General features: G+C 42.6%; 1 pseudogene across 1 annotated transcript; it reads left to right on the top strand.

The window, feature by feature from the left end:
• Positions 1–339: 339 nt before the first annotated feature.
• Positions 340–20,822, top strand: LOC311147577 (UDP-galactose translocator-like; annotated as a pseudogene). The gene is made up of 2 exons: positions 340–405; positions 20,125–20,822. The product of its transcript is annotated as a UDP-galactose translocator-like (transcript).
• The last annotated feature ends 5,784 nt before the right edge of the window (positions 20,823–26,606 follow it).

A 26,606-nucleotide genomic window follows, 5' to 3' on the forward strand; every position in this document is an offset into this window, starting at 1 on the left:
ATAATAATAATATAATAATAATATGCCATTTAGCAGACACTTTTATCCAAAGCGACTTACAGTCATGCGTGCATACATTATTTATTTATTTTTTTGTATTGCAATATACTGAACAAGACTGGTTACTCGCATCAATGCCTCTGCCTCGTTATTTAACATTCAAACAAGGGGGACGCAGGCTGTTCCCCAATACTGGTAGGGGGGCCTGAGTGAAAAAGTTTGGGAACCCCTGTTGTAAACTACCATGTTGTCGATGTGTAAATTGCATTGTGTATGGCTCAATTTGTGGAAATGCTGTGGAAACTCGTCGTCTTTAATGTTGCGATTCACAGACACACGATGACCAAGATTTTAATGCTGCAACTGAGACTGAAAGACGTCGAGGGACACACGCTGAGACCCCGAGTATGACTGGACATGGGCCGGATATTTTTGACAATGACCTAAAAGGGGTGCAGAAATAACCAGCTGCTAATTCTGGCATTCAGACTGAATGCAGTGTAAATGTGCTGCTCACAATTGACAGCAGCAAGTTGACCTGTTAAATTGACAAGAAGGGGTTTTATATAGCTGTGTTTAGGCATTGCTTCATTGTTTTGAGTCTGTTAAGCGTGTTTCTCATATTGCTGGAGTTGACCTGGTATTTTATATTAAACCTACCTTACGCATCTAGTTGTTTCTCCATTTGTAACTCACCCACCAAAAATCACAATATGCTGTTTTACATTTTGTGTTATTTGTGCTGGTCTAATTCCTAAAATGGAAAAGTAGAAGAATCTGTGCTCTCTCGGATAGTAATAATAGTTAATGTGGTGCTCTTCGATGTCCCGGGTTTGTGGTATTGATTAATAAATAATGTTATGTTTACTTCAGGTCAGATGTTTATATGTTATGTATAAAATACATACAGTATGTATGTATTGTTTACTATTTAGATTTATTTAAAACAATGTCATTGTTGGAGTTCAGGTATTTGACGTAATTGATGGGTGACTAAATCCATTCTTGTCAAATAGAAATTCTTAGTTATTCATGATTACAGATACATTCTGCAATGAGTTAATTTGGCTTTGTCTGAAACAGAACATGTCAACAAGTTAATTCTGAATTGCTTTAATACAGCAGTGCATTCTGACACCATGAATTGAAATAGATTTCACCTCGTTCATATAGTTGGTAGGAATTATAAGGGATTAAATATAGACCTCCACCGGCTGAAGGAGAAGAGGATCTGGTAAAATAAGGGTATGTTGCTAATATCATTTGGTAGGTAGTCAGCTAGCTTTTTGCAAAACAATAGCCTAGTATTCATGATACATTGTAAATATCTGACTGTTACTAGGATAGTATTCTGTACAAGACACAAGACCAAATGCATAAATAAGACAAATATTAGTTAAATAAAATATGGAACAGTAAATTAAAATGTTCAATATCTTTTGTTTTGGATCAAGGTATCTAACAGCTAGCTAACTGACAGCAAAGGTGTCAGCTAGAGATGAAGTGCAGGAGCTTGCAGGGATTTGTAGTCTTACATGATGTCTACTTTGATGCTAATTAGGTGAGACTTGGATGTAAAAGTCCTGACTTTAAATCTTATTCATACTTATTATTATTAGGTTGGACTTGCGAAGCAGAAGTCCCGACTTTAAATCTTTGCCATACTGCTGACTTATTTATTGTATTATTATTTAGCATGCTACTCCTCTTACACCGTTTAAGGCAGAAATGCCTTTCTAACTTTAAAACGTGGACAGTCGTGGTCAAAAGTTTTGAGAATGACACAAATATTAATTTTCACAAAGTCTGCTGCCTCAGTTTTTATGATGTCAATTTGCATATACTCCAAAATGTTATGAAGAGTGATCAGATGAATTGCAATTAATTGCAAAGGCCCTCTTTGCCATGAAAATGAACTTAATCCCCAAAAAACATTTCCACTGCATTTCAGCCCTGCCACAAAAGGACCAGCTGACATCATGTCAGTGATTCTCTCGTTAACACAGGTGAGAGTGTTGACGAGGACAAGGCTGGAGATCACTCTGTCATGCTGATTGAGTTAGAATAACAGACTGGAAGCTTTAAAAGGAGGGTGGTACTTGAAATCATTGTTCTTCCTCTGTTAACCATGGTTACCTGCAAGGAAACATGTGCCGTCATCATTGCTTTGCACAAAAAGTGCTTCACAGTCAAGGATATTGCTGCTAGTAAGATTGCAACTAAATCAACCATTTATCGGATCATCAAGAACTTCAAGGAGAGAGGTTCAATTGTTGTGAAGAAGGCTTCAGGGCGCCCAAGAAAGTCGAGCAAGCGCCAGGACCGTCTCCTAAAGTTGATTCAGCTGTGGGATCGGGGCACCACCAGTGCAGAGCTTGCTCAGCAATGGCAGCAGGCAGGTGTGAGTGCATCTGCACGCACAGTGAGGCGAATACTTTTAGAGGATGGCCTGGTGTCAAGAAGGGCAGCGAGGAAGCCACTTCTCTCCAGGAAAAACATCAGGGACAGACTGATATTCAGCAAAAGGTACAGGGTTTGGACTGCTGAGGACTGGGGTAAATTCATTTTCTCTGATGAATCCCCTTTCCGATTGTTTGGGGCATCCTGAAAAAAGCTTGTCCGGAGAAGACAAGGTGAGCACTACCATCAGTCCTGTGTCACCTAAGAACACAGCCATGAATAAAGAATGGTACCAACACATCCTCTGAGAGCAACTTCTCCCAACCATCCAAGAACAGTTTGTTGACGAACAATGCCTTTTCCAGCATGATGGAGCACCTTGCCATAAGGCAAAAGTGATAACAAAGTAGCTCGGGGAACAAAACATCGACATTTTGGGTCCATGGCCAGGAAACTCCCCAGACCTTAATCCCATTGAGAATGTGTGGTCAATCCTCGAGGCGGGTGGACAAACAAAACCCCACAAATTCTGACAAACTCCAAGCATTGATTAAGCAAGAATGGGCTGCCATCAGTCAGGATGTGGCCCAGAAGTTAATTGACAGCATGCCAGGACGGATTGCAGAGGTCTTGAAAAAGAAGGGTCAACACTGCAAATATTGACTCTTTGCATAAACGTAATGTAATTGTGAATAAAAGCCTTTGACACTTATGGAATGCTTGTAATTATACTTCAGTATACCATAGTAACATCTGACAAAAATATCTAAAAACACTGAAGCAACAAACTTTGTGAAGACCAATACTTGTCATTCTCAAAACGTTTGACCACGACTGTAGACTAGTCAGGGCCAGTGTGTTTGCATACAACTTTATGATATCTTTTATAGTTTCTAAGTTATAAAAAATTAAATATTTTGGTAATCCATCCACTTTTATTGCATTTCCTCAACATTCTAAAGCGCTCCATTGTGACATCATCACTTCCAACATCCATTCACTGTAAATGCAACAATGCAACTTTTGACATATCAGCTACTTTGACCACTTTTCTAAGAACTTACACAGAAAGTTAGAGTGTCTGACATCTTGGTCTACTTCCCTGCTTTTCAAAAATATCTTATTCCGATAAAAAGTTACAGCTGTTTTAGTAACCGCATCAACAACATTTTCTGTAATTTCTGACCATTCCCCCAACAAGTCGCACAGAAACCTAAAACATATGAAATCGTCCTCTACTTCTCTGCTTTTCAGAGGATTAGGAATAGCTTCTACCAGTCAATAGATATAGCTGTTTTAGTAACCCATCAACTGCTCTCTTTATAGATGCAGTAAGTCATGTCAGAAGCTAGCAGATTCATTAATTACCAACAACGGCTGCAAATTCCAATAAAACAACATGTTTTGAAGTTCACTTTCCTTGCTTTGTCTACCAACACTATCATAAATCTAGCAGATACATTTTGTGGGCCAGAGTGATGTATTTATTTAGTTTCAAAGCACAAATGTTTGTTAGCATTTTTTCACACTGGCTTTAGCCAAAAGGGGGGAGCAGGCCTGCCAAGGCAACTGTTGCCTAGCAACAACTGCCTTGGACAACTGCCACCATTCACTCGCTTCATATTTCACCCGATCACTTTTCATTGCACTTTCAGTTCACACACAACTGTAGTTTAGACACTGACCACAACCACACAACTAGTGACCACAACCACACAACTATTGACCACACAACTACTGAAAAGCACAACTACTGACCATAACCACACAACTACTGAAACACACAACTATTGACCACAACCACACAACTATTGACCACACAACTACTGAAAAGCACAACTACTGACCATATTTACATTACATTTACATTACATTTTAGTCATTTAGCAGACGCTCTTATCCAGAGCGACTTACAGGAGCAATTAGGGTTAAGTGCCTTGCTCAAGGGCACATTTACGTCATTTAGCAGACGCTCTTATCCAGAGCGACTACAAATTGGTGCATTCACCCTATAGCCAGTGGGATAACCACTTTACAATTATATATTTTTTATTTTATTTTATTTTATTTTTTTTGGGGGGGGGAGGGGTAGAAGGATTACTTTATCCTATCCCAGGTGTTCCTTAAAGAGGTGGGGTTTCAAATGTCTCCGGAAGGTGGTGAGTGACTCCGCTGTCCTGGCGTCGTGAGGGAGCTTGTTCCACCATTGGGGTGCCAGAGCAGCGAACAGTTTTGACTGGGCTGAGCGGGAACTATACTTCCGCAGAGGAAGGGGAGCCAGCAGGCCAGAGGTGGATGAACGTAATGCCCTCGTTTGGGTGTAGGGACTGATCAGAGCCTGAAGGTACGGAGGTGCCGTTCCCCTCACTGCTCCATAGGCAAGCACCATGGTCTTGTAACGGATGCGAGCTTCAACTGGAAGCCAGTGGAGTGTGCGGAGGAGGGGGGTGACGTGAGAGAACTTGGGAAGGTTGAACACCAGACGGGCTGCGGCATTCTGGATGAGTTGTAGGGGTTTAATGGCACAGGCAGGGAGCCCAGCCAACAGCGAGTTGCAGTAATCCAGACGGGAGATGACAAGTGCCTGGATTAGGACCTGTGCCGCTTCCTGTGTAAGGCAGGGTCGTACTCTCCGAATGTTGTAGAGCATGAACCTGCAGGATCGGGTCACCGCCTTGATGTTAGCGGAGAACGACAGGGTGTTGTCCAGGGTCACGCCAAGGCTCTTCGCACTCTGGGAGGAGGACACAACGGAGTTGTCAACCGTGATGGCGAGATCATGGAACGGGCAGTCCTTCCCCGGGAGGAAGAGCAGCTCCGTCTTGCCAGGGTTCAGCTTGAGGTGGTGATCCGTCATCCATACTGATATGTCGGCCAGACATGCAGAGATGCGATTCGCCACCTGGTTATCAGAAGGGGGAAAGGAGAAGATTAGTTGTGTATCGTCAGCGTAGCAATGATAGGAGAGGCCATGTGAGGATATGACAGAGCCAAGTGACTTGGTGTATAGGGAGAAAAGGAGAGGGCCTAGAACTGAGCCCTGGGGGACACCAGTGGTGAGAGCACGTGGTGCGGAGACAGCTTCTCGCCACGCCACTTGGTAGGAGCGACCGGTCAGGTAGGACGCAATCCAGGAGTGAGCCGCGCCGGAGATGCCCAGCTCGGAGAGGGTGGAGAGGAGGATCTGATGGTTCACTGTATCAAAGGCAGCAGACAGGTCTAGAAGGACAAGAGCAGAGGAGAGAGAGTTAGCTTTAGCAGTGCGGAGAGCCTCCGTGACACAGAGAAGAGCAGTCTCAGTTGAATGACCAGTCCTGAAACCTGACTGGTTTGGATCAAGAAGGTCATTCTGAGAGAGATAGCAAGAGAGTTGGCTAAAGACGGCACGCTCAATAGTTTTGGAAAGAAAAGAAAGAAGGGATACTGGTCTGTAGTTGTTGACATCAGTGGGATCGAGTGTTGGTTTTTTGAGAAGGGGTGCAACTCTCGCTCTCTTGAAGACGGAAGGGACATGGCCAGCGGTCAAGGATGAGTTGATCAGCGAGGTGAGGTAGGGGAGAAGGTCACCGGAGATGGTCTGGAGAAGAGAGGAGGGGATGGGGTCAAGCGGGCAGGTTGTTGGGCGGCCTGCAGTCACTAGTCGCAAGATTTTATCTGGAGAGAGAGGGGAGAAAGAAGTCAAAGCATAGGGTAGGGCAGTGTGAGCAGGACCAGCAGTGTCATTAGACTTAACAAACGAGGATCGGATGTCGTCAACCTTCTTTTCAAAGTGGTTGACGAAGTCATCCACAGAGAGGGAGGGGGGGGGGGGGGGGGGGGAGGATTCAGCAGTGAGGAGAATGTGGCAAAGAGCTTCCTAGGGTTAGAGGCAGATGCTTGGAATTTAGAGTGGTAGAAAGTGGCCTTAGCAGCAGAAACAGATGAAGAAAATGTAGAGAGGAGGGAGTGAAAAGATGCCAGGTCGGCAGGGAGTTTAGTTTTCTTCCATTTCCGCTCAGTTGCCCGGAGCTCTGTTCTGTGAGCTCGCAATGAGTCATCAAGCCACGGAGCTGGAGGGAAGGACCGAGCCGGCCGGGAGGATAGGGGACACAGGGAGTCAAAGGATGCAGAAAGGGAGGAGAGGAGGGTTGAGGAGGCAGAATCAGGAGATTGGAGGGAGAAGGATTGAGCAGAGGGAAGAGATGATAGGATGGAAGAGGAGAGAGTAGTGGGAGAGAGAGAGCGAAGGTTGCGGCGGCGCGTTACCATCTGTGTAGGGGCAGAGTGAGTAGTGTTGGAGGAGAGCAAGAGAGAAAAGGATACAAAGTAGTGGTCGGAGACATGGAGGGGAGTTGCAGTGAGATTAGTAGAAGAGCAACATCTAGTAAAGAAGAAGTCAAGCGTATTGCCTGCCTTGTGAGTGGGGGGGGATGGTGAGAGGGTGAGGTCAAAAGAGGAGAGGAGTGGAAAGAAGGAGGCAGAGAGAAATGAGTCAAATGTAGACGTAGGGAGGTTGAAATCCCCCAAAACTGTGAAGGGTGAGCCATCCTCAGGAAAGGAACTTATCAAGGCGTCAAGCTCATTGATGAACTCTCCAAGGGAACCTGGAGGGCGATAGATGACAAGGATATTAAGCTTAAATGGGCTAGTGACTGTGACAGCGTGGAATTCAAATGAGGAGATAGACAGATGGGTTAGGGGAAAAATTGAGAATGACCACTTGGGAGAGATGAGGATTCCTGTGCCACCACCCCTCTGACCAGATGCTCTCGGGGTATGCGAGAACACATGGTCAGACGAGGAGAGAGCAGTAGGAGTAGCAGTGTTTTCAGTGGTAATCCATGTTTCCGTCAGCGCCAGGAAGTCGAGGGACTGGAGGGTAGCATAGGCTGGGATGAAGTCAGCCTTGTTGGCGGCAGAACGGCAGTTCCAGAGGCTGCCTGAGACCTGGAACTCCAGGTGTGTGGTGCGTGCAGGGACCACCAGGTTAGAGAGGCAGCAGCCACGCGGTGTGAGGCATTTGTGTAGCCTGTGCGGAGAGGAGAGAACAGGGATAGGCAGAGGCATAGTTGACTGGCTGCAGCAGATGGCTACAATAATGCAGAGGAGATCGGAATGAAATGAACTAAACATCTGGGAAAGGAGAGAGCAGGCCTCCCTCACCAAAAAAATAATAATATAACTCTCCCAACTTCCACCTCAGAAACTATAATTGTTTCACTGAACCACCCGAATAAAACTCTCCCAACTTCCACTTTAGAAATTAGAATTGTTGTAAACTACAGCAGACTGTTATCAGTAGCTGTAATTAAGTACAGCAGCTACCAACCACCTAACGTTAATGCCTCGGATGAGGTTAGAAAAACAGCTGAATGGTAGCAGCTAGCTGGCTCAATCACAGGTACTCTTAAGCATGAAATAACATTGGAAACAACTAACCACAGTTGCTAAAAGTTACCAGTAGCTACCCGCTAGCTAGCTAGCTAGCTTTGTTGGTCCAAGTAGTGGGTAAGCTAGCCTCGTGCTTCGCCGGGGTCTGCCGAATACAATACTTACCTACAATAATTACCTACAATAACCTTCAATAACTACCTGAGTAAGCTACCTATAATACCAAACTACAATACCTACCTACAATCTAAATACATGGTTTAAGCTTAACTCAACACCATATAAGTAGCCAAGCTTACCTTTCATAACGCAGCAATGATTAAACGTTGGGTAGCTAGCACAAATATATTGTATTTAGCTACTACAGTACAGCCAGCTGGTAGTGTTGGCTAGCTAGCAATGGCTGCTGTGTTGACTTTGTTTGAAAAACGGCGTCGCTGCGAACGAATGTAGCTGGCTAAAAGGATATTGTTTTTAGTTGCTACCGTTGCTAATAGCTACTCGCCAGCTAATCCAGGAGGTGAGTTAGCTAGCTAGCTTCGTGCTACACCCGGCACCGCCGAATACAAAAGTAACCTACAATAACTACACAACAGCTACCCACAACAGCCCACGATGCCTACCTATACTACTTAATAATATACAGCCCACGATGCCTACCTATAATACCTAACTACAATCTAAATACATAGTTTAAGCCTTACTCGACAAAGCCCAAGCTATGTATAAAGCCAAACTGGCAGACTGCAATCAGTAGCCGTAATTAAGTACAGCAGCTACCAACCACCTAACGTTAATGATAATGAGGTTAGAAAAACAGCTGAATGGTGGCGGCTAGCTGGCTCAATCACAGGTACTCTTAAGCGTGAAATAACATTGGAAACAACTAACCACTGTTGCTAAAAGTTACCAGTAGCTACCCGCTAGCTAGCTAGCTAGCTTTGTTGGTCCAAGTAGTGGGTAAGCTAGCCTCGTGCTTCGCCGGGGTCCGCCGAATACAGTCCTTACCTACAATAATTACCTACAATAACCTACAATAACTACCTGAGTAAACTACCTATAATACCTAACTACAATACCTACCTACAATCTAAATACATGGTTTAAGCTTTACTCAACACCATATAAGAAGCCAAGCTTACCTCCTGCTAGAGAAAACACAACCTCTCCCGACCACCGTCCACCGTCCACCATAACCACACAACTACTGAAACACACAACTATTGACCACAACCACACAACTACTGACCATAACTACTGACCACAACTACTGACTCAACTACTGAACTAATGATCTACGGATCTAACGATACAGCTGTTTTAGAAACCGCATTAACACATTTTTTCCAACTTTTTCCAAACAACTGCTGTTTTGACCACTCCCCTAACAAGTCAGACAAAAACGTTGAGTGTATGAAATCATCCTCTACTTATCTGATTTTCTAATCTGAAGAAAGATTAGGAATAGCTTCTACCAATCAATAGATATAGCTGTTTTAGTAACCATCAACTGCTTTCATTATACAGTGCATTCGGAAAGTATTCAGATCCCTTGACTTTTTCCACATTTTGTTATATTACACCCTTATTCTAAAATGGATTAAATTGTTTTTTGCTAATCAATCTACACACACTACCCCATAATGACAAAGCAAAAACAGGTTTTTAGAAAGTTTTGCAAATGTATTAAAAATAAACTCATATCACATTTACATACGTTTTTTTGTAATATATTTGATGAAATATCACATTTACATTACTCAGTACTTTGTTGATGCACCTTTGGCAACGATTACAGCCTCAAGTCTTCTTGGGTATGATGCTACAAGCTTGGCACACCTGTTATTGAGGAGTTTTTCCCATTTTCTCTGCAAATCCTCTCAAGCTCTGTCAAGTTGGATGGGGAGCATTGCTGCATAGCTATTTTCAGGTCTCTCCAGAGATGTTAGATCGGGTTCAAGTCCAGGCTCTGGCTGGGCCACTCAAGGACATTCAGATACTTGTCCTGAAGCCACTCCTGCATTGTCTTGTGTCATGACTGTCCACGAGAATCCAAATAGTTCAGATCAGGTTTGCTATGAATAACTTCAATCAGACCCCCTCTCAACCGTAGAGGGGGAAGGAAAGAACTAGTGGTGATTAACAACTCACACCCTGTTGTAAATCAAAGGAGAACATGCAGGCCTGCGCCCTCAAGATTCACCAAAGGAATGTCTTTGTTTCAACAGACTTTTTCCCGCTGAAACTCTAACACGTTGAAAGTAAATACTGGAATGGTCAGAGGCGATATATTGAATAATAATATCATTTTGTTTGTTATTTTGTGATGTCATATTTCTTTTTATAAAGGACATACTGTAACTTGGAAGGTATACCCACTACATATTTGACGTTGCCATACTATGCGTTCTGCATGTAATATGAAAAATTATGAAAGTGTTTTTGTTAAGAGAGTGATATGATTTGAGAAGTTATAAGAGATAATTGTTTTTCATAACTTTGTGTAACAGTATTGCTTCCGTCCCTCTCCTCGCCCCTACCTGGGCTCGAAACAGGGACCCTCTGCATACATCGACAATAGTCACCCTCGAAGCACCGTTACCCGTCGCTCCACAAAAGCCGTGGCCCTTGCAGAGCAAGGGAAACATCTACTTCAAGGTCTCAGAGCGAGTGACGTCACCGATTGAAATGCTACTAGCACGCACCGCTAACTAGCTAGCCATTTCACACCGGTTATATTTGCACAGTTAGTAGTCACCGCCCAAAGTGAGGTCAGAAAGCGTGCCAGCCTGCCGGAACCGCCCCTTCGACCAAAGTGTATAAATGATGGGTTAAAGAAAAAATACATTAGACCAGAAAAACATGAAGCGGCAGCTACACGTTTAAAATGGTTGGAACTTTGAATCTCAACACGAGTTGAAGAAAATAAACTCACCTCCCGGACAATCACTGGTTCGGCTGATTAGCTGTCCTAAGTAAGGTATATTCGAAAGTGAATTTAAGTAGGACCATCTGCTACTCTGCTCAATACATCGTATTACGCTACTCTCATCACCCCATTGGGGAACCATCGATCTTCAAAGAAGCAACTTCAAGAGCTAATGGAAGGAAAATCAATTCTGTAGTTCTGTTCAGGACTACATGACAAGTTATCGGAGACCGGACAACTACGAAGAAAGACAACAGTAGATGACTGTTGGAACCATTTCGGACAATAAGAGACTTACGAGCGTGCCGTGAAAAGGCCCACCCCCCTTCCAAGGCGGTCTGGTTCACCAAGAGATTCACGTAAATACATTCATGATTTCTTACTCAAAGTGGCCGGCGGTTAATTAGAGATAACAGTCTTCAGATTAATGTTAGTCACGTCACGACACTTTTCTGTGTGCTTAGGGTCGTTGTCCTGTCGGAAGGTGAACCTTCGCCCAGTCTGAGGTCCTGAGCGCTCTGGAGCAGGTTTTCCTCAAGGATCTCTCTACTCTACCAGTTTTCCTCCAGATGTGACGCTTGGCATTCAGGCCAAAGAGTTCAGTCTTAGTTTTATCAGACCAGAGAATCTTGTTTCTCACAGTCTGAGAGTCCTTAAGGTGCCTTTTGACAAACTCCAAGTGGTCTTTCGTGCCTTTTACTGAGGAGTGGCTTCCGTCTAGCCACTCTACCATAAAGGCCTGATTGGTGGAGTGCTCCAAAGATGGTTGTCCTTCTGGAAGGTTCTCCCATCTTCACAGAGAACTTTGGAGCCATGTCAGACTGATCATCGGGTTCTTGGTCACTTCCCTGACCAAGGCCCTTCTCCCCCGATTGCTCAGTTTGGCCAGGCGGCCAGCTCTAGGAAGTCTTGGTGGTTCCAAACTTCTTCCATTTATGAATGATGAAGGCCACTGTGTTCATGGGGACCTTCAATGCTGCAAAAATGTTTTGGTACCCTTCCCCAGATCTGTGCCTCGACACAATCCTGTCTCTGAGTACTACGGACAATTCCTTCGACCTCATGGCTTGGTTTTTGCTCCGAGTGCATGCACTGTCAACTGTGGTACCTTATTTAGACAGGTGTGTTCGTTTCCAAATAATGTCCAATCAATTGAATTTACCACAGCTGGACTCCAATCAAGGATGATCAATGGAAACAGGATGCACCTGAGATCAATTTCTAGTCTCCTAGCAAAGGGTATTTCTGTTTCTTATTTTCAATAGATTAGCAAAAATTTCAAAAAACTTGTTTTCGCTTTGTCATTATGGGAAATTGTGTGTACAGTGAGGGAAAAAAATATTTGATCCCCTGCTGATTTTGTACGTTTGCCCACTGACAAAGAAGATCAGTCTATAATTTTAATGGTAGGTTTATTTGAACAGTGAGAGACAGAATAACAACAAAATAATCCAGAAAAACGCATGTCAAAAAAGTAAAAAATTGATTTGCATTTTAATGAGGGAAATAAGTATTTGACCCACTCTCAATCAGAAAGATTTCTGGCTCCCAGGTGTCTTTTTTTTACAGGTAACGAGCTGAGGTTAGGAGCACACTCTTAAAGGGAGTGCTCCTAATCTCAGCTTGTTACCTGTATAAAAGACACCTGTCCACAGAAGCAATCAATCAATCAGATTCCAAACTCTACACCATGGCCAAGACCAAAGAGCTCTCCAAGGATATCAGGGATAAGATTGTAGACCTACACAAGGCTGGAATAGGCTACAAGACCATCGCCAAGCAGCTTGGTGAGAAGGTGACAACAGTTGGTGCGATTATTCGCAAATGGAAGAAACACAAAATAACTGTCAATCTCCCTCGGCCTGGGGCTCCATGCAAGATCTCACCTCGTGGAGTTTCAATGACCATGAGAACGGTGAGGAAGCAGCGCATAACTACACAAGATGATCTTCTCAACGATCTCAAGGCAGCTGGGACCATAGTCACCAAGAAAACAATTGGTAACACACTACGCCGTGAAGGACTGAAATCCTACTGCGCCCGCAAGGTCCCCCTTCTCAACAAAGCACATACACAGGCCTGTCTGAAGTTTGCCAATGAACATCTGAGTGATTCAGAGGAGAACTGGGTGAAAGTGTGGTCAGATGAGACCAAAATCGAGCTCTTTGGCATCAACTCAACTCGCCGTGTTTGGAGGAGGAGGAATGCTGCCTATGACCCCAAGAACACCATCCCCACCGTCAAACATGGAGGTGGAAACATTATGCTTTGGGGTTGTTTTTCTGCTAAGGGGACAGGACAACTTCACCGCATCAAAGGGACGATGGACGGGGCCATGTACCGTCAAATCTTGGGTGAGAACCTCCTTCCCTCAGCCAGGGCATTGAAAATGGGTCGTGGATGGATATTCCAGCATGACAATGACCCAAAACACACGGCCAAGGCAACAAAGGAGTGGCTCAAAAAAAGCACATTAAGGTCCTGGAGTGGCCTAGCCTGTCTCCAGATCTTAATCCCATAGAAAATCTGTGGAGGGAGCTGAAGGTTCGAGTTGCCAAACGTCAGCCTCGAAACCTTAATGACTTGAAGAAGATCTGCAAAGAGGAGTGTGACAAAATCCCTCCTGAGATGTGTGCAAACCTGGTGGCCAACTACAAGAAACGTCTGACCTCTGTGATTGCCAACAAGGGTTTTGCCACCAAGTACTAAGTCATGTTTTGCAGAGGGGTCAAATACTTATTTCCCTCATTAAAATGCAAATCAATTTCTAACATTTATGACATGCGTTTTTCTGGAATTTTGTTGTTGTTATTCCGTCTCTCACTGTTCAAATAAACCTACCATTAAAATGAAAGACTGATCATGTCTTTGTCAGTGGGCAAACGTACAAAATCAGCAGGGGATCAAATACTTTTTTCCATCACTGTATGTTGATGAGTTGAAAAAAAATATTTAATCAATTTTAGAATAAGGCTGTAACGTAGTAAAATGTGGAAAAGGGGAAGGGGTCTGAATACTTTCCGAATGCACTGTAGATGCAGGAAGTCATGGTAAGTAATGAATCTGCTAATTAATACTTACCAACAACAGCTGCAAATTCCAATTAAACTACATCACGTTTTGAAGTTCACTTCTCTTGCTTTGTCTAACAACAACATCATGAATCTAGAAAATAAAATTTGTGGGTCAGAGTTACGGCTGTTGCGGTGACCGTATTACGGCCACACCGGTAGTCATGAGTCATGACCGCAGTAAAATTCTACATGACCGTTGAGTCACGGTCATCCCTCTTATGCGCTCTGGACATGCATTAGTAGTCCCCAACTCGCTAACGATTATCAGGTCGCTAATGGTAGGTCATGCATTGTCTCTCTAACTACTCTGACATCAATGTAAATGCAATTGAAAATCACATCAAACACTTATCATCAAACACTTATGTGCTTTTGAATCTCACCTCACTGTGATTTATCAATTTGAAGAAAGAAGTTAAACAGCAGGTTTAAACTGAGTGGAAAACATGGTCATTGTGGATGTTGTTTCAAATCCAAACACAACGAAATGGACAGCGCTTTCTAAGGTAATGATTAATTAAAAACACCCATATGCATATTAGAGTTTATGCATAAGCATAGGTCTATATATGAGCCCAAGCCCGAAAAAATAATCATCCTGAATTAAAATAATGATTGTGCTGTTATACAATACATAGCTACCGCATATTACACATGGCAGAAAAACAACAAAAATACTGATTTAAGATACTGTGTCTTTAGTACATAATTGGTCTAGACTAAATTAAACAAATTCTGATTTAGCCTACATTTATAGTGAATTTGTTATAGGGCATTTTTTTAAATATATTTTCATAATTAATAGGCTGACACATTACCTTTTTAGATACAGAATATCGCACCACTGTGAGCTTCCATCTCCTCCCCTCTCTCCTTCATTATTTTCTCCAGCGCACAGAGAGAGGGGCTGTCAACAGTTTTATGAAATATGTTTAGTTGTGAAAACATGTTACTATCGATGTTCCCAAACAGATTTCACTTGGTTTTCCAAATTAAGCATTGGATAGCTGCAGGAGAGCCCATCGAAACAGAGTTTTGGCGGAATATCACCTGTCGCTGCGAAATTATCCGAGTAGCCGACGTGAGTGAAAAAGGTATTGTCGGGAAAGTGGCCTCCATTTGGTATTCCAGTGCATAAAGATGACATGTATTCTTTTTTTCTTGCCCCTGTTCTTGCACATTTGATAATGATTCATTCTACATCTAAACACATTTTACATATTAGTAAAGACCAGATTTAGATTGAGAATAGTCTGATGGGTGAAAATACAGTATGATCACTTGAGAGAACAGCGTGTGCAGCCTGAGGAAAGGAACAGAGCGCAAGCCTATAGTCGCATCATGCAGCCAATATATCTTTAGATTTCTAAGGCATTCTAAGATTTGTATCATTCACAACTAAAGTTGCCAAAAACACTCCAAATAATTTCAGTAGACACTCTTATCCAGAGTGACTTACAGTTAGTGAGTGCATACCTTATTTTTTTTCATACCCCCTGTGGGAATCAAACCCACAACCCTGGCGTTGCAAACGCCATGCTCTTCCAACTGAGCTACATCCCTGCCGGCCAGTCCCTCCCCTACCCTGGGCCAATTGTGCGCCGCCCCATGGGTCTCCCGGTCGCGGCCGGCTACGACAGAGCCTGGATTCGAACCAGGATCTCTAGTGGCACAACTAGCACTGCGATGCAGTGCCTTAGACCACTGCGCCACTCGGGATACTAAATCTTGCATATAGGGCCTGTTTCAAATGATCACTTTTATGCTCAACATACCCTCTTCATATGCACGCACTCTTGCTCCAGAATGGTAAAAAAATGCCTTTCTATTTTATTCAGCTAAATTCAATTATATTCTTACTATAAAATCATAGAATATAAAATAATGGCACAGGACTTATAAGCCTGTCTTGTTTGCTAAATGAACAAGCTTACAGCCTATCTATGGCATGGCGCATAGCCAGATAACATACAGTAGGACAACTCATTTTCTGTTCTTCTGAAATACATTTTCGTCAAAGTGCAGTATTTATTTAGTTTCATAGCACAAACGTACCCATTATGTTAGCATGTTTCTCACACTGGCTTTAGCCATGGAGGGAGCAGGCAACTATTACCTAGCAACACGCTTCCCTCCTTTCATATTTCACCCAATCGCCCAATTACTGACCACAACCACACAACTGCTGACCGCAATTACTGACCACAACCAGAAAACGACTGACCACACCTACTGACCACAACAACACAACTACTGAACACAATTCCTGACCACAACTACTGACCACAAACACACAACTACTGACCATATTCACTTTCCACAACTATTGACCACAATCACAAAAGTGACCACACAACTACTGAACCACATAACTACTGACCACAACTACACACCTACTGACCACAACTACTGGCCACAACTACACAACTACTGACCACAATCACTGACCAGAATCACTTACCACAACTACTGACCACAACCACACAACTAGTGACCACACAACTACTGACCACAGCTACTGCACACAACTCCTGACCACAACCCCACAACAACTGACCACAGCTATGGACCACAACCACACAACTACTGACCACAACCACACAACTACTAACCATACAACTACTGCCCACAACTACTGACCACAACCACACAACTACTGAACCACACAAGAACTGACCACTACTGACAACAACCGTGCCCTATTTACTCTGACCAGAACTACTGACCACAACCACACAACTACTTACCAAAATCACTGACCACAACTACTGTCCACAACCACACAACTAGTGACCGCACCACTACTATAACGTTTTTCAAAACATACATACTTTAAAACTGCATTAAATAGTAAAAACTTCTATCACTACCACCATTTTTTTAAAAGAGTTAAAGCAAGTCCTACCAATTGTATTTAATGTTAGCATTTTAGAATCTGAGAGTAAATGGAGCCAAATATATTGAAAAAAGTCATCTTGTCTGAGAGAGATTTACACGGTTATCAAAACGTCACGCCAGGGAAAGCCTATATGAAACACATACCTTTTTTGAAGTGGTTCTAAAATCCCCTATGGTAAAAAATGAATGGTGAAAAATTATTGGAACTATTTCCGTGTTTGACCGGAAGGTTTTAAGGGTATTATGACTCGTCCACTGTGGGGCTCTATTATGCGTTAAATTTATATGTATTTTTTCTTCATAATTCCCACTGAATAAGGACCACAGACAATCCTAGACTAAGCCTACAGACAATCGATAGAGTAAAATTGAAATATAATTTTATTTAACTTCTGGTGGACTTTTCAGTTGTTTTGCAAGCTAATTCCCAGCAACACTAGTGTGTAAAAACTAGTGTCGCTAATAATGCTGTGCGATTAACCGAAATGTTGGTTATTCTTCGATTTTTAAACAACTAATTGACCGAAGGTGGATGAATTATTTGAATTTCGTTTAGGTTTTTCTCATTCGGGTTCACTGCGCAGTTTCTCTAGAGATAAATCAGATCAAGCCCGAACTGTGCGATGTAGTAGGGAGTTGTAGTTTCCAACAGGCCAATATTCTACATAGTTTAGCTCAGAAAATTTAATTAACTACAATGACCATAATCCATTGCGTGCCTACTTGTCTGGTCAGTGTGGGGGGAGACACGGAGAAGGAGAGAAGAGACAGAAGATAGGCGATCGAGAGGGATAGAGAGCAGTTGTTTCGAGGTATCTCTACTTGAAAATACAGCTAAGTGATTGATAGTTGGTATTCAGCAGTCATAAAAGTATGCCTTATTTACTTTGAAGAACTACTAAAATAGTGACCAGACAGCATAGGCAGCAGCTGAGATGACATGGAATGAAATAATAAAGTAATCAAATCAAAATGTATTTGTCACATGCTTCGTTAACAACAGGTGTAGACTTACAGTTAAATGCTTAAGGGCCATTCCCAACAATGCAAAAAAATAAAAGAATGAAATAATAGAAAAAGAATAACATAAGGAATAAATACACAATGAGTAATGATAACTTTGCTATATATACCAGGTACCAGTACCGAGTTTATGTGCAGGGGTACGAGGTAATTGAGGTAGACATATAGGTAGGGATGAAGTGACTAGGCAACAGGATAGATAATAAACAGCAAGAGCAGCATATGTGATGAGTCTAAACACTTCTACATTAATGTGGATGCTACCATGATTACGGATAGTCCTGACTGAATCGTGAATAATGATGAGTGCGAAGTAATAGGACGCACAAATATCATACCCCCAAGACATGCTAACCTCTCACTATTACAATAACAGGGGAGGTTAGCATTTTTTTTGGGGGGGGGTATGATACAGTATATGAGTGTCTAACCTTCTCACTAATTATTATTCACGATTCATTCAGGGCTATCCATAATCCGGTGCTTAATTTGTCAATCGGGATGTGCCGGGGGTTCTGGAAAGAAACAGTCCAAAACGGAGAGCTGCTGGATCCTGTTCCGGCAGAATCCGGCTAAAATTAAGCATTTCCGTAATCATGGCAGCATCCACATTAATGTAGAAGTGTTTAGAAGCATATTATATTATTCTTTACAATAAAAGTGACTCCAAAATGACACAATACATTATTTGCCATTCATTTCTTTTGGGCACAAAATCATCTGAAACACATCCAAAATAAACAGCAAATGCATCCAACAAGTTCGACCTCCCGAGTGGCGCAGTGGTCTAAGGCACCTAAAGGACTCTGACCATGAGAAACAAGATTAGTCTCCCAGTCCCTGACGCTGAAAAACATCCCCACAGCATGATGCTGCCACCACCATGCTTCCCATGTGGGGATGGTATTGGCCAGGTGATGAGCGGTGCCTGGTTTCCTCCAGACGGAACGCTAGGCATTCAGGCCAAAGAGTTCAGTCTTGGTTTCATCAGACCAGAGAATCATGTTTCTCATGGTCTGAGAGTCCTTTAGGTGCCTTTTGGCAAACTCCAAGCGGGCTGTCATGTGCCTTTTTACTGAGGAGTGGCTTCCGTCTGGTTACTCTACCATAAAGGCCTGATTGATGGAGTGCTGCAGAGATGGTTGTCCTTCTGGAAGGTTCTCCCATCTCCACAGAGGAACTGTGGAGCTCTGTCAGAGTATATATATAGTGGGATCTATTTGCGCATAAAGGCATTTCCACTGCTATTTCTCGCATAATTAATTTCACAGACATAAAGATCACACTATGTCGAACGAACAAATTATCTATCGGCATTTATAAAATTGTTCCGAAACGTCCTGTTTCCATCACAGCTGTCATGATTATTATTATTTTCATACAGTATGACTTTACTTGCATAAAAACTGTGGATGGAAACATGGTTAATGTCACTGATACATTATCAGTGTGTCCTTGGCCCAGTCTGGCGTCAAACTTCAACCACCATTCAATACTGGCAGTTAAACAGGTCAAAGTTAGGAACATCAGTACTTAGTTACAACAGATAATGATAAAATATACTAAATTAATTAAGTTAACATTTATACATTTACATATTTACATTTTAGTCATTTAGCAGACGCTCTTATCCAGAGCGACTTACAGGAGCAATTAGGGTTAAGTGCCTTGCTCAAGGGCACATTTACGTCATTTAGCAGACGCTCTTATCCAGAGCGACTTACAAATTGGTGCATTCACCCTATAGCCAGTGGGATAACCACTTTACACTTTTTTTTATTTTTATTTTTTTATATCTTTTTTTTTTTGGGGGGGGGGGGGGTGGAAGGATTACTTTATCCTATCCCAGGTATTCTTTAAAGAGGTGGGGTTTCAAATGTCTCCGGAAGGTGGTGAGTGACTCCGCTGTCCTGGCGTTGTGAGGGAGCTTGTTCCACCATTGGGGTGCCAGAGCAGCGAACAGTTTAAGTACCAAATGTAACTCTTGTTTCCTTTCCCCCAATGGAATGCATCTGTCTGCATCTCCGCGCACATACCATCATATTTATTACATAGCAATCCATATCAACAATAAATAAAATAGAGGAAAATAATTAATCAAATAATTTCCCATTAAAGCAGTGGTTCCCAACCTTTTTCGTTTAATATACCACCAACTGAATTTTGCTTGTCCTGGAGTACCCCTGAAGTACCCCCTCGTGCATTTGATCAGCTAGCCTATGGTCTCATGAGTCTTCTCAAGTCCCCCTGTGAATAGGCCTAGTACCCCTGGTTGGCAACCACTGCATTACAGCATAGAATGCAATATGTTTTGGGTGTCCCATGTTATCCCCTTGCAAGTAATTGTAAAGGTTTAGGTCTGGAATATGCTAAATGTAGTATGTTGGTAAATGCTGTTTGGTTTAATTAATTTTGTGGTTATTTCTCCAGGTGACCTACCAGCTGAAAATCCTGACCACAACCCTTTTCTCTGTGCTGATGGTGCGAAAGAGCCTATCGAGGATTCAGTGGGTGTCGCTGGGGTTGCTATCGTACAAGTGGAGCAGGAAGGAAAACAGAAGGAGACTACAGTCACTAGACTGAGCCAGAACTATGCCAAAGGACTGGTGGCAGTGATAGTGTCCTGCCTCTCCTCTGGCTTTGCTGGAGTGTACTTTGAGAAAATCCTTAAGGGCAGCTCAGCCTCTGTGTGGATGAGGAACATCCAGCTAGGCATATTTGGAACTGTACTAGGCCTGTTGGGGATGTGGTGGAACAATGGACTTGCCATTGCAGAGAAAGGCTTCCTGTTTGGGTACACACCCATGGTGTGGGGCGTCATCTTCAACCAGGCTTTTGGGGGCTTACTGTTGGCAGTGGTAGTGAAGTACGCAGATAACATCCTGAAGGGGTTCGCCACCTCCTTTTCCATCATAGTCTCCACTGTAGTCTCTGTCTACCTCTTTGGGTTCCACGTGGACCTCCTTTTCACGCTGGGTGCTGGTCTGGTCATTGGAGCCATCTATATGTACAGTCTGCCCAGAGCATCTGCTCCCTCCCCCTCTACTGTTACCCTTTCATCTTCTAGCCACAATCTGTCCGACGGCAAAATTGACACTTTCCTCTCAAAGACAGTCCTGTTGAAATGAGCAATCTACAATTCTTCCTTTAAAATCTCATTACTTTCCTCCCTGGACTAAAATCATTTTTGCCTTCCATCTTTGTCTTTCTTTCTGCTACTTGTATTTAATTTGGGAACTTCATATCGATGAATTTTCAATACAAAATGAATGGTACGGCATCTCTGTATTTTAGTTCTGCAGACAGCCCTAGGTTGTTAACCTCAGACAACCCATCAGTTAATTCAGCCTATAATGGAATGGGTAGCTAGAGATTTTAAACCCCTCTTTCTGCAGTAGTCTGCTAAATTTCAATACTTTTTGAAAGCACGAGGGTGAAGTATGATATCTTGTGATATTCTGTTCATATTAATTATGCCTCTATGGCAGGGGTAGGCAACTAGATTCAGCAGTTGGCTGATTCTTGTCTGAGTGGTTGGTCGGGGGGCCGGAACATAATAATTTGTACCACAAATAAGCCCCAAAATAGATTGTATTTGAAATAACAATCATTTCATCCCTTGATTACATTGCGACACGATCACCTCTCTTTTTTATTTGTGAGAATACTTGGGAACAGATGTCCTAAATTACATTTAAAAATCTGAATTCCTGGTCATTTTAGTCTTCAAGAAACTTGCATACATTTACATTACATTTTAGTCATTTAGCAGACGCTCTTATCCAGAGCGACTTACAGTTAGCGCATACATTATTTTATCGAACCAACAACCCTGGCGTTGCAAACGTCATGCTCTACCAACTGAGCTACATCCCCTGCCGGCCATTCCCTCCCCTACCCTGGACGACGCTGGGCCAATTGTGCGCCGCCCCATGGGTGGCATACCACAGTCACCTAGGCTTTAGACAGTCAGAGTATATTATTCACAATTCACAACATAGTTTAAACTGTTATAGGATATGGTTTAAAGATTTCCACTTGGCGTGGCCACTTTATAAATGTCTGTAAAGCTAGAAACTGAAAAGGTGTTTGAGGTGTTACTGAATTAATGTATTTCTGTCTGCTCTCCTTTGACCTCCTCGATGCACTTTCATTTCTGTAGTAGCCCTAACTAAACTCATCCTAACAACACTTGAAAGGAGGAGATTAGGGTGGGCCGGGCTAGTTCGGGTCCACCTGAGCTAACAAATAGTTGTGCCGTGTCTTTTTTCTCTTTCATTTGTACAGTAATTATATCATTTGTTGAGAAAAGTTTTTAAAATGTGTATATATGTATATAATATCAAATTATAATTTTGCTTCAAACAATTGTGGGGGGTTGTGCTCATGCTGTAGACCAGGGGCGGTGTGTTCATTAGGGCGATATGGGCGACGCACTGCCAAACGGGAAAAGGAAGGGATTTTTTTCTAATCAATTATATCACGGCAACAGTAGTTATCAGTGTTCTAATCTAGACGTCTGATCTGCCACTAAATGTCCAATCAGGCTAAAGTCGTGCTTCAAATGGCCCCGCCCCTTTTGGGGCGATTTCAGTCAGGTTGAAAATCGCACCAGAAGTCTCTCATAGACTCTCAAGTAAAATATTTTTTTTTCAAATATCAGAGCTTTCAATACAATCTCTATGGGTTCCGGGAGGGCTTGCACTTACGTGCTTTCATCATACGTAACATAACCATGAACATAACTAAGAAAAGAGCGGGTAGCAGCGTCAATCAATTCACGTACTACTGTCAAGATGGCTAGCGTTCAGTGCAACTCGATTGTCTCTTTGAAAGAAGTTCCTTTTTGTCGGCGAACAAATCAAGATAAATTGGCAACGAAACAATTAGGACCTCCCAGACCAAATTTTATAATTCAACAGGTTTCTACTAAAGGGGGAAAGTCCTACACCCAAGGATTTTCCAAAAATTGGTACGAACGAAAAACCTGGCTAGCAGGCTGCGATGTAGCTAATGCAGTCTTCTGCTACCCCTGCTTACTCTTTCACCCTGAAGGCAGCACGGCAGACAGCACCGCTTGGACAGCGACTGGTGTAACGGACATGCACCATCTTTCAGAAAAGATTAAGAAACATGAGCTGTCAAAGACCCACATGGATAGCTGTTTGAGATTGTCTGCTTTGGGGAGAGTGAACATTGCCACTCAACTGGATGAGGGATACAGGCTAGCTGTCCGCCGCCACAACGATGAGGTTAGCAAGAACCGCCACATCCTCAGCCGGCTAATCCAGTGTGTGAAGTTTTGTGGAGTGTTTGAGTTAGCTTTGCGAGGCAAAGATGAAACTGAGGGCTCCACCAACCCTGGTATTTTTCTTGGACTTGTCAACTTTGTGGCACAATTAGATGAGGTGTTTGATGACCATCTTAAAAATGCTAAAGTTTTCAAGGGCACATCAAAGACCATTCAAAACGAGCTACTGGAGTGTATGCTAGCGGTCATGAGGGAACATATTGTGGAGGAGGTGAAGTCGGCGAACTTCGTAGCTATCCAAGCTGACGAGACCACGGACGTTTCTACACAGACACAGCTGGTGCTTGTGCTGAGGTACATAGATAGCAACCACAAAGTGCAGGAGCGCTTTTTTGAGTTCCTTCCCATCTCGGAATCAACCTCAGTCTCAATCGCCAGTGTGCTTTTGGAGAGACTGAACGGTCTTTTTGCCGACGACGAGAAAGTCAAACTCATTGCGCAAGCTTACGATGGAGCCAGTGTGATGAGGGGAGAGAAGGCTGGTGTGCAGCAAAAGGTGCGTGAGCATTTCAAGAATGCCCATTACGTGCATTGCTATGCGCATCAGCTGAATTTGATCATGCAGCAAGCTACTTCTCGCATCAAAAAAGTGAACATTTTCTTTTCCGATCTGAGCGGGATTGCAACTTTTTTTTCCCGGTCACCCAAACGCACCAGCATTCTTGACCAGACTGTTGCACGAAGACTGCCCAGACTTTCATCCACACGGTGGAACTTCAACAGCAGAGTCGTGAACACTGTCTACGAGAATCGAGACGACCTCATAGAATGTTTTGAAGCCATCCGGACGGGTTCATTGGGTTCATTTGACCAGCCCACCGTGAGAGAGGCATCTGGCTACGTGAGGATGCTACATGATGAAGATTTTATTTTTTTCCTGGGGCTTTTTCACAAAATCATGCCCCACGTCGACATTCTGTACCAGAAGCTACAGAAGAAGGACATCGATGCTGTCTTCATCAAACGTGCCCTCGACAGCTTCACAAGCAGTGTGCAGGCCATAAGGTAAGATTAAACAATATCATTCGATCTTTCTCAAAGCAGAGCTTTATTTGAAAATGTATGCATGAAAGGAGACTGCATTTGTGTTTGAAATTACATTATTCTCATTATATATGGCCAGTGGTGTAATCTAGCTTATTTTATATACTATGTGTACTGTACAGTGGTGCTCATAAGTGTATGAACACATTCTAAAGTTGACTAAAAAGAGGAATACAAAAATAAAAAAATCATCTTTTGGAAATTGATCTTAATGACTTAATTAAAAAAGTTGGAAAATCCAACCTTTAAGGACACCAATTTTCTTTTCTTTTTTATTCCTCTTTTTAGTCAACTTTAGCATGGGCTCATAAGCTTATGAGCACCACTGTATACTGTGCTGAACATCCAGGCTATGTGAGACACAAAGGCTAACTTAAACACTAAAGACTTTATGCATCCCTGCCCATTTTAAGTGGAACTGAAGTATTTGTACTATACATGGATACATTGCATAGACCTGTGCATCACATAGACAACAATACTGTACAAAGCCAACAAACACATTGGTCTGTTTGCCTCCAGGGACTCCTCTCAACAGCAGCTGCAAGAAGCAACAGGAGCCAAAAGACCCAGAACAGCTTTGAGAGAAGAGGAGAAGCAGAGGCTGTCTGAAGAGGTCTGCAACACCATCCTGGATCACACCAAAGAAAGGTTCTCTTTCTCTGGCCACCTTGTGAGTGCTACCTTACTGCAAGCAGACATGTTTGAAATGTACTGCCATTCATTTCCTGATGAGGTTCTGAATGCCACTGTGAATGCATACCCCATGCTGAGCAAGGCAAAGCTCAAGACAGAACTATCTCTGATCTATGAGAATCCTGAATTCAAGGGCTGCTGTGGTGCACTGGCACTGTACCAGGTTCTCATGAGCTACAACCTCCAGGAGACGTTCTCTGAGACTGTGACTCTGTTGAACATCCTCATAACTACTCCCATGACAACAGCTGAAGCTGAGATATGTTTCTCAACTTTGACACGAGTTAAGACATTCCTGCGAAATTCAATGGGCCAGGAACGTCTGAATGCACTGGCCATGCTTTCCATGGAGAGGGAACTAGTCCTCAGCATGCCTGATTTCAATGAGAAAGTCATTGACCGCTTTGCTGCATTGAAAGAGAGAAAAGAACAGTTTCAGTACAAGTAATGTAGCCTCTCTCTCTCTTTGTCCCTCCCTGTCTGTCTCTTTAACACACACACGCCCAAATCAGTTCACAGTTGATGTTGTTTAAAATAGTTATTTTTCATTTTAAAAAAAGTAATAAAAAAAAAAAAATTCTGTTCATGTTCATTTTTACAAATCTATGCAATTGGCCAGAATATGGTTGTTCATATTTACAAATCTATACAATTGGCCAGAATATGGTTGTTCATTTTTACAAAGCCATACAGATAGCTGTGTTTACCTTTTCTAGAAATTATTTTCAAATTCTGTTTTCAGGCAAAATGTCTATCACTGTTCATTTTCACAAATCTATACAAGAGGGCAGAATATGGAAGTCTATAAAGATGTCTTATTACCAATAACTTGCATCAATGTTTTCAGTAGCCTCTATCAAAAGCTCCTGCTTGCTTGTTGTGAATTATGCTCAGGTGCACATATTTCCAATTCAACCATGAGGCCTTTTTGAAGCAAGTAATGTGTATATCAGTATTGACTTATATGCTGCCCCTGTCTTCATGTTGTTGCTGGACATATCTTTTTTTAAATGTGTGTAGGTCACCTAAATCATCAGAAAAATTGCCCCCCCTGAGATTTTTTTCAGGAGCCGCCACTGCTGTAGACGTGCATATTTATACATCTAAGATGTCTTTTTTTTAAAATTTATTGTCAAAGTGGAAAATGTTTGTCCCTGAGCACAAACACACACAGAGTAAACTGGACAGGTATCAAATGTGACTCGTTTCAGGAAACTAGGCGTATTTCGCACGTCACTACTTCACAGGAGAGGCATTTGAACGTAAACATTTATATTTTTTATCAAAATGTGTTTTTTTGCAGAAATGCCATCTGGAACATTTGAACTTTTATGTGCCTTAATAAAAAACGTGTATGCCATCTGTAAATACAAATAAAATTGTTAAATTACGAGCCTAATTGGTTTAGCCACGGAAAAAGACAGGAACCTTCCCGCTAGCCATGATTGGCTGAGATCATGGATGGGCTGGACATGCCGAGAGATGAGTTCGGATTGATCTGCCATGTAGTACACTTCTGTCTATAACATGAGCTGTTCAGTATGTGTAGGTAATCCTTTCTAAAGCATCTTTTTTGAAAGATATCACGAAGAACTGCAAAAGTGTTGCTAAGGATCTCCACTTTCTGGAGGACCGAGTTTTGAAATCAGTGGAATGCCCGGTAGAAGCAGAGTATGATAGCTATGGAGATGGAGAAAATTCAGGCGTTTGATTGCAAATGCGGAGGGAGTTGAAAAGAGAACACAGAAGGCTGTTGTATAAAACACCTGTCTCCGGATTACATCTTCAAACTAAGGGCAACCAAGGCATCCGTGACATGAAGGAGAAGCGTTCACAGGTAATAGTCTAGCTAGCTACATTT

Source organism: Coregonus lavaretus, assembly GCF_964263955.1.
Source record: "Coregonus lavaretus genome assembly, chromosome: 20".
In the NCBI taxonomy this organism is placed as follows: Eukaryota; Metazoa; Chordata; class Actinopteri; order Salmoniformes; family Salmonidae; genus Coregonus; species Coregonus lavaretus.